The 12,627-nt window shown below is 44.2% G+C and overlaps 1 long non-coding RNA gene across 1 annotated transcript in view; it reads left to right on the top strand.

The window, feature by feature from the left end:
* LOC139003658 (uncharacterized) overlaps nt 1–12,627 on the top strand; it is a 51,618-nt gene that overhangs the window by 17,933 nt on the left and 21,058 nt on the right. The window contains exon 2 of the long non-coding RNA XR_011470282.1: nt 715–913. This is a non-coding gene — a long non-coding RNA (uncharacterized lncRNA). The remainder of the gene's footprint in view (nt 1–714; nt 914–12,627) is intronic.

Here is a 12,627-nt window from a genome sequence, read left to right as displayed (position 1 = left end):
CTTTGTTTCTCAAATTATTAACAGCAAAGAGATAAGAAGCTTGCACTCCGATACAAGTCAACTATATCACTAAACACACTATGCAGTTCCACTAACTCTTTTCTCTCCTGCCTCTCTCCTTCCCTTCTTCCCCCTCTCCTTCCCTCCCTCCTTCTCTTTCTCCTTCCTTTCCTTTCTTTCTTCCTTTTTTATTTTTATTTTTTTGTAGCAAGGCTGTTTTGCTGAAGAAAGCAGTGTATTGAATTACATTCTGGCAAAGCTCTTTGTCTCAATGTAGATGAGAAATTTGGATAGGGGCCAATTGAGGTCAATGTGAAGCACTGGGTGTTGCGTAAATGCAAAATGTTATTAATACGACTGGGCAGGAGCCCTTGATTCCAGCCCTGTTCTTAACTAACTTGGAGTGAGTCAAAATAATTGTGCAGTAACTTGCTATTAGTTTGATGATCATGCACAAGTTGTACAAATAACCTTCAGTATTTGTGGTGGTATAAGAACATCTATTAATTCACTCATTTGCTGTGTATTAGATGTTTAGGAATAGGCTAATGTATAGATGTTGCTCAATAATATTTTTGCAGTGATGGAGTGGAAGAGCTAAATAGCAATTATTAAATGGCATAAACATTCTTTCTCAAATTAATTTTACGATTTTCTTGCTATGCAAAAATGGAGAGGAACACTGAATTGCGGTAATGCTTTTTCTATTACTAGGTGAGGATCTTGAACTCGGTGGCTTAGAAAGGATCTTAGCAAGTCGTCAGTTTCCAAAAGAGATTTATATGACCCCAAAGCCAAGCAATGTGCCCCTGTGGAAAAGGGAAATCATCAATAATGAAAATCATGGATGGAAAAGGTGCCACTTGTTGAACAAAAGAATAAAGGATCCCCCAATGTCAACTATAGTTGTCAGGTAAGTGTCTAACTTTGGTCATATGCAGATACTTTTAGAAATATATAGGGTGATAACAAACTCTTTACATCTTAACTAAAAATGACATACTGTGGTCTTTCAGATACATGGTAAGGATAAAAACAAGCATTGCTCTGTATACAATTACATGAACCCCATTTTCAAACACCCTCATTGAAAAAAACACTCCTGGAGATAGGGACAGGTTTGTGTTTTATTGATGTATTTTCCCCTTTATCATAAAAAAAATGTCCATCATTGTCTTTTGTTATTTTTTTATTTTTTCTTGGTCTTGAAATTGATTTTGTCTGATATAAGTACGGTGACACTCACTTTTCTTCAGATATCATTTACTTGCAGTATCATCTTCCACCCCATTCACTGAGCCTATGTTTGGAGCTAAGATGTCTCTTGAAGGCAAAGTATAGTTGGGTCTTGTTTTTCAATCCAGCTATTTACTTTGTGCCTTTTGGTTGGTGAGTTTAGTCTATTTACATTTAGGGTGACTATTGATATATGAGGACTTACTACAACCATTTTATCTTTTGTTTTCTGGTTTCTCCGTATCTCCATTGTTTCTTTCCATTATGTTTCTGCCTGACATTTTAGTTTGTTGGTTTTCTATACTGTTTTCTCCATTTCTTCTGTTTTACGCTTTGTGTCTCAACTCTGGATTTTTGTTTCATGTAATTTATATAAAATGTCTCAGAGATAAAATACGAGGAAACTTACTCAAAATTATATATACTTTTTTCTTTCTGGGTGAGGAAGAAGAGCTCCTTTCAACGTTTCTTATAATGCAGGTATTGTGGTGGTTAAGTTCTCTCGGCTTTTGTTTGTCAGGAAAAGCCTTTATTTCGCCTTCATATTTAAAGGATAGTTTGCTGGATATACCATTCTTGGTAGTGGTTTCACTCTTTCACTATTTTGAATATATCATTCCACCCTCTCTTGTCCTGTAGGATTTCTACTGATAAATCTGATGGTGTTTGCTTTGTAGGATACTGTCGTTTTTCCTCTGGTTGCCCTGAGAATTCTTTCTTTATCATTACCTTTGGATTGTTTTATATAATGTGTTTTTGCATTGAGAAGGTATTTTTGCATGGAGATAATTAGGTGGTCTGTTAGCTTCTTGCACTTAAATGACCAGCTCTTTCCCTAGGTTTGGGAAGTTCTCATCAATTATTTCTTCCAATATGCTCTCTGTTTCCTTTTCCATCTCTTCTTCTTGAGCATCTTATTATCCTTACGCTATTCTTTCTAACAGAGTCAGATAGAGTTCTTTCATTTTTAAAAAATATTAGTTCTCTCCTTTTACCTGAGTCAGTCTTAGATTTCTGTCTTCAAGGTTGTTAATTCTCTCTTCCATCTGGTCTTCTCTTTTTCCAATGTTTTTAATGCACTCTTCATCTAATTTATTGCATTCTTCAGCTCCAGAATTTGTTTTTTCTGTTTTGAAATCTTTATTATTGTATTACAGATATTTCTCCCCACCCCATTACTCCCCTCCACCTGGTTCCTGTCCCACCCTAGGCCTTCACCACCCTAATGTCTGTGTACATAGGTAATGCATATATGCATATAAGATCTTTGGTTAATCTCTTCCTGCTCCTCCTCCCCAATTCCCTCTGAGTTTCGTCAGATTGTTCCATGTTTCCATGCCTCTGTTTCTATTTTATTCAGCAGTTTATTTTGTTCATTAGATTTCTTGTTTGTTTATTTTGATTTTTTCAATTGTTGATAGATATGTATTTATTGCCTTTTATTGTTCATATTTTTTATCTTTTTTTTCTTCTTCCTCTTCTTAAAAAATACCCTTCAACATTTCATATAATACTGGTTTGATGGGGATGAAGTCTTTTTGCTTTTTCTTGTCTGTGAAGCTCTTTGACCTTTAATTCTAAATGATAGCTTTGCTGGGTAGAATAATCTTGGTTGTAGGTCTTTGTTTTTATCACTTTGAATATTTCTTGCCACTCCTTCTGGCCTGCAAAGTTTCTGTTGAGAAATCAGCTGACAGTCATATGGGTACTCCCTTGTAGGTAACTTAACTGCTTTTCTCTTGCAGCTTTTAAGATTCTCTCTTTGTCTTTAACTCTTGGCATTTTAATTTTGATGTGTCTTGGTGTGGACCTCCTTGGGTTCCTCTTATTTGGGACTCTCTGTGCTTCCTGGACTTGTAAGTCTATTTCTTTTCCCAGGTAGGGGAAGTTTTCTGTCATTATTTCGTCAAATAGGTTTTCAATATCTTGCTTTTTCTCTTCTCCTTCTGACACCCCCATAATGTAAACATTGGTAAACTTGAAGTTGTCCCAGAGGCTTCTTACACTATCTTCATATTTTTGGATTCTTTTTTCTTTTTGCTCTTCTGATTGGGTGTTTTGCTTCCTCATATTTCAAATCATTGATTTGATTCTTGGAATCCTCTACTCTACTGTTGAATCCCTATAATTTATTCTTTTTTTAAAAATATATTTTATTGATTTTTTACAGAGAGGAAGGGAGAGAGATAGAGAGTTAGAAACATCGATGAGAGAGAAATATCCATCAGCTGCCTCCTGCACATCTCCCACTGGGGATGTGCCCGCAACCCAGGTACATGCCTTTGACCAGAATCGAACCTGGGACCTTTCAGTCCGCAGGCTGACGCTCTATCCATTGAGCCAAACCGGTTTTGGCAGTTTATTCTTTATTTAAGTTAGTATATGCTTAATTTCTGACTGGTCCTTTTTCATGTCTTTGACACGCTCACTGAGACCCTTGAACATCTCACTAAGTCCTTTGAAGCTCTTATGAAAATTCTTGAGTAACCTTATAACTGTGGTTTTGAACTCTGTATCCAGTAGTTTGCTTTCTTTTATTTCTTTCATTTGTGACATGCTTCTTTGTCTCTGCATTTTGGCTGCTTCCCTGTGTTTGTTTCTATGTATTAGGTAAAGCTGCTATGTCTCCTGGAGGTGGTAGAGTGGCCTTGTGTTGTAGGTGTCCTGTAGGGCCCACTGGCTCAGCCTCCGTAGTCACCTGAACTTTTGGTGCACCCCTGTATAGGCTATGTGCACAGTCTTGTTGTAGTTGAGCCTTAATTGCTATTGGTGTCACTGGGAGGAACTGACCTCCAGGCAAATTGTCTGTGAGGACCAGCTGCAACCACAGTGGGAGAGCTGTGCAGGAAACAACACTATGGAGCAGGACTTGCCTCAGTAAGGCTTTGGTGCTCACTGAGTCTGCCCCTTGAATTTGTCACTAGAGTTGTAGTCTGAAGCTGTGGTCTGAAACTGTTCACTGGGTGCACTGGCTCTAGGGTCTCCAGGAAGGTGCAAATTAAGCCATTGCCTGGAGCCACCCAGTAGGAGCTACAAAGAAATCTGCAGATGCCTTCTATTTGTATTGGGTTTATAAGTGCCCAAGTGAGGCCCAGCTGGGAAGTGAGGCAGGCTGGTGCTAGTGCCAGGTCTTGGGCCTTTTATTGATAGTTTTGGGGCATGCTGACACCAACTGCAGTTTGTTTGAGAGATTTTAGCAAAGTCTGAGGCCTGAGCCTGGACAGGCCATTCATATGGAAAAGCTTCTGCAAAAAGCTTGGATGGGGCTGCAAATTGTATGGGGCAGGATCTCAAGGAATCATCAGGGTGGAGCAAACAGTTTGAGCCAGGATGATGGAGACTCAGATATAGCTGCCATTCAGCCCTGTGACAGGGGAGTTCCAGCACAGGAACAATAACCCCTGTGAGCACTCCCGTCTGGGAGAAAGCTACCCCTGAGTTCCTGCCCCAGTGACAGACACATGTGTCTGGGTCCCTTGATGCTTTCTGGTGCTGGAGCTCACAGGGGTCGAGTCCTAGTAAGTTTGTGTGCCAGCCCTTTAAGAGGGACACCTGGGTCTCCAGCAGCCTCAATCCCTGCTGGTTTTTACAACCCAAAGTTATAGGGACTTCTCTTTCCAGCTCTGGGACCCTAGGTTGGGGTGGATCTAGTATAGGACGGGGACCCCTTGTTCCTCATGGGAAGTCTCCACAGGGGCCATCTCTCTTCTGATTAAAAAACAGCACACATGGGTGTTGGACCAGCCCGTTCTGTGCCTCTGCCCCTTACCAGTCTCAATGTGCTTTCTTCTTTATTTCTCTAGTTGTAGGACTTCCATTCAGCAAGCTTTCAGGTTGTTCTGAATGATGGTGATTCTGTATTTTAGTTGTAATTTTGATGTGGTTGTGGGAGGTGGCAAGTACTGGCATTTACCTACACCACTATCTTGGTCCTATTGTTTGGTTATTTTTTATAGTTTCAATCTCTTTAGTAAAGTATTTCTTTTGTTAATTAATTTTCTTCCTGAGTTCATTGAATCTCCTTTCTGAGTTTCTTTTCTTTTTTTTATTAAATTTTTATTGTTCGGATTACATTTGTTCCTCTTCCCCCCCCCCCCCCCCCATAACTCCCCTTCTTCTAGTTCCCGCCCCACCCTCCGCCCTCACTCCCCACCCACTGTCCTCATCCATGGGTGCACGATTTTTGTCCAGTCTCTTCCCGAATCTCCCATTCCCCTTTCCCCCCCAAGAATAGTCAGTCCATTCCCTTTCTATGTCCCTGATTCATTATAAGCGCCAGTTCATTCTGTACATCAGATTATTTATTCACTTGATTCTTAGATTCACTTGTTGATAGATGCATATTTGTTGTTGTCAATTTGTATCTTTACCTTTTTCTTCTTCCTCTTCTTAAAGGATACCTTTCAGTATTTCGTGTAATACTGGTATAGTGGTGATGAACTCCTTTAGTTTTTCCTTGTCTGTGAAGCTCTTTATCTGACCTTCAATTCTGAATGATAGCTTTGCTGGGTAAAGTAATCTTGGTTGTAGGTTCTTGGTATTCAGCACTTTGAATATTTCTTGCCATTCCCTTCTGGCCTGCAAAGTTTCTGTTGAGAAATCAGCTGACAGTCGTATGGGTATTCCCTTGTAGGTAACTGAGTCTCTTTCTCTTGCTGCTTTTAAGATTCTCTCTTTGTCTTTTGCTCTTGGCATTTTAATGATGATGTGTCTTGGTGTGGTCCTCTTTGGATTCCTTTTGTTTGGGGTTCTCTGTGCTTCTTGGACCTGTAAGTCCATTTCTTTCACCAGGTGGGGGAAGTTTTCTGCCATTATTTCTTGAAATAGGTTTTCAATATCTTGCTGTCTCTCATCTTCTGGCACCCCAATAATTCTGATATTAGTGCGCTTGAAACTGTCCCAGAGGCTCCTTACACTATCTTCACACTTTCGGATTCTTTTTTCATTTTGCTTTTCCAGTTGGGTGTTTTTTGTCAAATCTTTGGTTTGATTCTTGTGCTCCTCTGGTCTGCTATTGGGTATAATATTCTTTATTTCAGTCCGTGTATGCTTACTTTCTAATTTCTTTATCGTAGCATCGAGGGTCTCATTAGTTTTCGTGAGGCTCTGCTCAAGTTTATAGCAAGCCCTCAAAATTGCGATTTTTAGCTCCATATCCTCCATTTCTGTCATGTTTTTTTGTCTCCGCATCTTTTATGCTTTCTTGGTGCACCCCCTTGTGGTCTTTGTGCGCAGTCTTGTTCTAGCCAAGCCTTAATTGTTGTAGTTAACACTAGAGGGATTTGACCACCAGGCCGACTGGCTGTAGGAATCAGCTGTGTGGAAAACTTCAGTCCTCTGGGGAGGCGCTAATCCAGCCTTTGCCTGAGGCAATCGGCAAATGGCTCTGCGCAGGGCTTGGGCGGGGCGGGCTCAACAGGGCGGGGGGAGGGAGCAGCTATGGCTGCTCTCAGTCCGTCCCCAGGGACTCTGCCTCTCTGTTCCTGCAACTGCTGCAAACCTTGGAGGGACTGTAGCCAGACAGTCCCGCTTCTCCCGTTTGAGTCTGGGTCCCTAGAGACTTGCCCGGATCTGTAGCCCAGAGTCTGAGACTCCCTCCTGATTGAAAACGACAACCGCGCCCTCAGCCACCAGCCCGCTTTGCGCGCGCACCGCCGCACCACCGTACCTTTAAATTTTCCACACTGCGCTTCCTCTGAGCCTCGGTTTGCTGTTGTTTTTCCTTCTAGTTGAAGAGTCTCTCCTCAGCCAGCCTTCCTGTGGTTCTGGTTGATGTCCCTTCCGTCTTTTAGTTGTATTTTTGAAGTGGTTGTTTACAGCGGCATAGCCGGTGTTTACCTATGCCGCCATCTTCGATTCTCCCTTCTGAGTTTATTTTCTGAGTTATCTCATTGAGTGTCCTCAAATTGCCATCTTGAATTCTCTGTCATTTAAGTCACACTCTTTCCTGACTTTGAGTTTGGTTTCTGGAGACTTGTCATTTCTTTTTGGGTTACCATGTTACTTGATGTATTATTCTTCTGCTCGCACATGTGAAGTACTAGGCTCTTGTTTAGTTACTGTTTTGATCTTAACAATTCAGCAGGTTAATAACCAAAGGTTTTTCTTTTGTTTACCAATAGATAACACCATAGTGCAAATTTTTGTTTCCTCTTACCTCTGTTACTTTGCTGCCAGGGTGGAGATGAGAGGAGTGTTTCTTTGTCATGAAAATTGACTACTGTGTGATGGGGTAGTGGGTTTCCCCACTGTGTTAGCTCACCTTGATCTTAGGGCACCACCTCCATGGTCAGGGGATGTGTAGGGTAGGGAGAGCCAGGCTTAGGAGCCTGTAGCATTGTTGCTAATGGCTTATAGCACCTTTGTGCTGTTTAGTACCTCTCAAGTACTGCTACCAGGTTTCCTCACAATTGTGGGGGGAGTGGCTTCTTGGGCACCGATGTTTCCGCTGCCCCTCTTACCCTCCACTGCGCCATAGTCTGTGGACTGCAGTGTGGTCAAACCCTGATTCCTGCAGCAGCTGCCGAACTGCCCCTGCAGACACTATCCCTGTCCTGCCTCTCATCTTGCCTCCCCTACACATTCCAATACACCCACCTGCAGATGTACTCATGTGTGGATGTCTCAGGCATGTCTGTGTATTGAGCAAATGAGCCTTGTTGGATTGTAGACGTCCTACTTGTAAATTTAGGGGAAGATAAAAAGGAGTCTTCTCACTTCACTGTGATGGTTACACCACTTTTCTCATGTGTGCTTCTTTTTTGTGAACCAGTTATAAGAATTGCTTTAAAGCCTTCATGTGACAATTCCATGAGGTCTTCTCAGGCTTGACATGTATTGTCTTTTGCCACCTGAGAGTATTATGGTCTTTTGTATGTCAAATAACTTTGTATTGTGTCATGGACATTGTAAATGTTGTGTTGCATGGCCCCTGGCTCCTAATGAGATTACTGGAGAATGGTGGTCTTTTTGTTTTCAACCTGGTTAGGGTCAGACTGCATGCTCTCTCTTGATCTTGTGTGGATGGTGGTTAAAATGCCCGTTTAATTCTCAAAACCTTTAATATGTTGGTTTGAGTCTGTCCCACTCATAAAACTTGTGTGGGTTCCTATACAGAATTAGAGGAAGGTCTCTTTCTCTTTGGGATTCTCCCCTCACTCTCACTTTAGCCTCCCAAGGGATACTTTTCTTAATTAGAAAGATGTTTCTCTTTACCTCAGATTTTATTTAGCCAGCCACATCATGGCCACTACTGCACTGCTCCACAGGGGGGGTTGCCTTTGAAGCATAAGTCACATGCTCAGGAGAGAGGTCCTGTTCCCTGCAGTCTGATGCTTCCCTGTGCAGATGATTCTCCGTACCGACACAATCCATCTGCTTTCAATTTCAGCATCCTCAAGTAATTTTTTCATATTTTTGCCAAGAGATTTTAGTTGAAATTAGTGGGATAGGCAGTCACTGGCTCAAGGTGTCAGGATGGAACTGGAACTCTGCAACACTTAATAGAAGTTTGAGCCTGGAAAAGCTACTACATCTCTATGCCTCTGGATCCCTTCTTGTGCAATGGTGGTAGCAAAATTACCTACCTCGTTTTTCATTTTTGGCATTGTGTCCTGAAAATAAAATGTGATTATGGGCATTAAGCACTAGTAACAGACAATAAGTGCTCAATATACATTAAGGTATTATTCATGTATGTACTATAAGAGTGAACATTTTGGATTAGCATTACTGAAAAAAAATAGTAAGAACTAAAAAGTTAGAAGTTGTTGGTTTGACTACCTGGATGCTGATGCTTGAAGGTTAAAAAGAGAGGGCATTTAGAAGAGCAAAATATTTTTTGCCAATTTTGTAGCCACTGAAATTATACCCTTATCCTTTTCAATTGATACATATGGCAGTAATCAATACAGAATTTAAAGGACAGTTAAAGCAGCTTGCAGGTATCCTATCTAATAAAGAGGGAATATGCTAATTGACCCTCATGCCATTGTAAAGATGGCAGTGCCCACAGCCAATAAGGAGAGAATATGCTAATTGACTGCCACACCTTCAAAGATGGCGGCACCATCAGCCAATAAGGAGGGGATATGCTAATTGACTGTGACACCCTCAAAGATAGTGGCGCCCACAGCCACAAGATGGCTAGCAGGGGAGAACAGTTGGGGGCAACCAGGTTGGCAGGGGAGGGCAGTTGGGGGCAATCAGGTTGGCAGGCAGAAGTGGTTGGGAGCCAGCAGTCCTGGAGTGTGAGAGGGATGTCTGACTGATCAGGCCTAAACTGCAGTCGGACATCCCCCGAAGGGGTCCCAGATTGGAGAGGGTGCAGGCTGGGCTGAGGGACACTCCCCCCCTCAGTGCACAAATTTCGTGCACCGGGCCTCTAGTGCCTTTTATAAAATAACAAGTTAAATAAGAATGAAGGCTATTCAGGGAGGGGCAAAAGTAGGTTTACACTTGTAGGTCAAACAGTCTGTTCTTGTGTTATTATTTATTAACTTGAGGCCCGATGCAGATTCGTGCACTGGTGGGGTCCCTCGGCCTGGCCTGTGGGGATCAGGCCAAAACTGGCTCTCCAACATCCCCAAAGGGGTCCCAGATTGCGAGAAGGCAGTTCTGGGGTGATGCACCCCAGAATTGAGCTCCCTCCTCTCTGGTTCCAGGTGCATCACCTGAGAACTGCAGCTTGGCAGCTCCTGTGTTGAGCATCTGCCCCTGATGGTCAGTGCACGGTCACAGCTACCGGTCAGAGTGTCTGCCCCCTGGTTGTCATTGTATGTCATAGCTACCGGTCAGATGGTCGAACGGTCGCACAGTCGCTTAGGCTTTTACATATATAGACTAGAGGCCCAGTGCACAAAATTTGTGCACTCAGGTGGTCCCTCAGTCTGGCCTGTGCCCTCTCACAGTCTGGGACCCCCTCAGGGGATGTCCACCTGCTGGCTTAGGCCCACTACCTGAGGGATCATGTCTAAGCTGGCAGTCAGACATCCCTCTGGCAGCCCAGAAGCCCTTGGGGGATGTCCACTTGCCAGAGGTGAGCAGGCCTAAGTTGCAGTCGGACATCCTTAGTGCTGCTGAGAAGGCAAGAAAGGCTCCTGCTACCACTGCTGTGCTGGCAGCCGTCACCCCTGTAGGAGTGCACTGACCACCAGGGGGCAGCTCCTGCATTGAGCGTCTGCCCCCTGGTGGTCAGTGTGTATCATAGTGACCAGTCATTCACAGTCATTCTGCTGTTAGGGTCAAATTGCATATTACCCTTTTATTATATAGGATAGAAGCCTGGTGCACAGGTGGGGGCTGGTTGGTTTTCCCTGAAGGGTGTCCTGGATCAGGGTGGGGGTCCCGCTGGGGTGCCTGGCTAGCCTGGCTGAGGGACTGATGGCTGTTTTCAGGCTGGCCACGCCCCCCCCAGCGGGGACTCTTACTCCATGAGGCAATGGCCAGTCTGGGTGAGGGGCTGAGGGCCGTTTTCAGGCTGGCCACAGCCCCTACACGATGGGGGGATCACGCTGGGGTGCCTGGCCAGCCTGGATTAAGGGCTGAGGGCTGTTTTTAGGCTGGTCACAGCCCCTTCAGTGTGGGGGGGTCCCACTGGGGTGCCTGGCCAGCCTGGGTGAGGGGCTAATGGCTGTTTGCAGCCTGGCCAAGACCCCCAACGGGGACCCTCACCCCATGAGGGTGTGGCCAGCCTGGGTGAGAGGCTGATAGCTGTTTGCAGGCTGGCCACGCCCCCCAGCGGGGACTCTTACTCCATGGGGCAATGGCCAGCCTGGGTAAGGGGCTGAGGGCCATTATCAGGCTGGCCACAGCCCCTTCAGGGTCGGTGTGTGTGGGGGTCCTGCTGGGGTGCCTGGCCAGCCTGGGTGAGGGGCTGAGGGTCGTTTTTAGGCTGGCCACATCCCGTTCAGGGTGGGGAGTCCCAGAGGGGGGCCTGCCCAGCCTGGGTGAGGGACTGAGGGCCGTTTTCAGCCTGCCACAGTCCCTTCATGGTGTGTGTGGGGGGGTCCCACTGGTGTGCCTGGCCAGTCTGGATTAGGGGCTGAGGGCTGTTTTCAGGCTGGCCAAGCCCCTCAGCAGGCACCCTCACCCCATGGGGGTGTGGTCAGTCTGGGTGAGGGGCTGAGGGCTGTTTTCAGGCTGGCACACCCCCTTCAGGGTGGGGGTCCCTGCTAGGGGGCCTGGCCAGCCTGGGTAAGGGGCTGATGGCTGTTTGCAGGCTGGCCAAGCCCCCCAGCGACCCAAGCTCCCAGCCTCTCCTTTTTTTTTCTTTTTTCTTTTTTAAGCACCTCTGTGAGCAGATTGCCAGGCTGGCTGGAAGCAGGTATCTGGGATTTATTTTTCTTCTATAATTGAAACTTTATAGCCTTGAGTGGAGGCCACAGCCGGCCAGGGCCGGTGGGAAGCTTGGCTTTCTCCATTGCCGGGGCAACCCAAGCCTCCTGCTCGCTCCAGCTCCATGGCTGCCGGCCACCATCTTGGTTGGGTTAATTTGTATAGTCACTCTGATTAGCTTGTGGGCATAGCGAAGGTACGGTCAATTTGCATGTTTCTCTTTTATTAGATAGGATTACTGTGTTATTTTCCATATGAACTGTAAATTTACTTTTCCCCTACGGGTATAATAAATGAAAACTAAGGTTTTTGTTTACTTTCTGGGTGATACTACTGTTTCCATTTGCTCCCTTGCTAGATGGCTGAAAAGGAACATGAAACCCACTGAAAATCTTCAGTCAGTAATCCAGAAGCTGTCCAATTTTGGGCCAATTAAGTCAGTCAGCCTTTGTGGACAGCAAAGTGCCATCGTGGTGTTTGAGAACACGACTTCAGCATGCAATGCTGTGAGTGCATTTCACAGCAGGACCCCTGGCACCATGGTGCAGTGTTCCTGGCAACAACCATTTATGTCAAAAGTTGTAAGGGTCCCTTTACCAGAAACCTATGTAAGTTCTTTTTCTTTTTTACTGCCAAAATGTTTATTGTGAAATGGTCTTAAAACAAAGGAAAGCAAATCCAAATGAAATGTATGACACCAACTTGGATTTCTGAATACACTGTGGACTTTGTGCCAGAATGCCAAATTCCAACTATGAAGGCTATAACTGAATACTCTTAGCATGCAAAAGTAAAATTTAATCTGCCATGCAACCATTATGCAAGATTTTGGCATAGGATTTACTCGGAGTAACATTGCAACAGAATAATTGAGAAAAAAAAATTTGTTATAAAACAATAAAGTGATAAGGCCATCTATTTAAGTCTCATACTCAAGGAATATATTTTCTATTTATTACAAAAATTTTTAAATAGTGAAAAAGCAATAGGTGCAGTGTGTTATATCTGACATTAAAAAATTATTCTGCACAGGATGCACATGAAACTTTAGTTTGA

The sequence above is a fragment of the Myotis yumanensis genome, unplaced genomic scaffold (genome assembly GCF_028538775.1).
Source record: "Myotis yumanensis isolate MYYU_CA2020_CCGP unplaced genomic scaffold, mMyoYum1.0.hap1 SCAF_2, whole genome shotgun sequence".
Classification (NCBI taxonomy): Eukaryota; Metazoa; Chordata; class Mammalia; order Chiroptera; family Vespertilionidae; genus Myotis; species Myotis yumanensis.
This window is presented reverse-complemented; position numbering and strand designations above follow the sequence as displayed.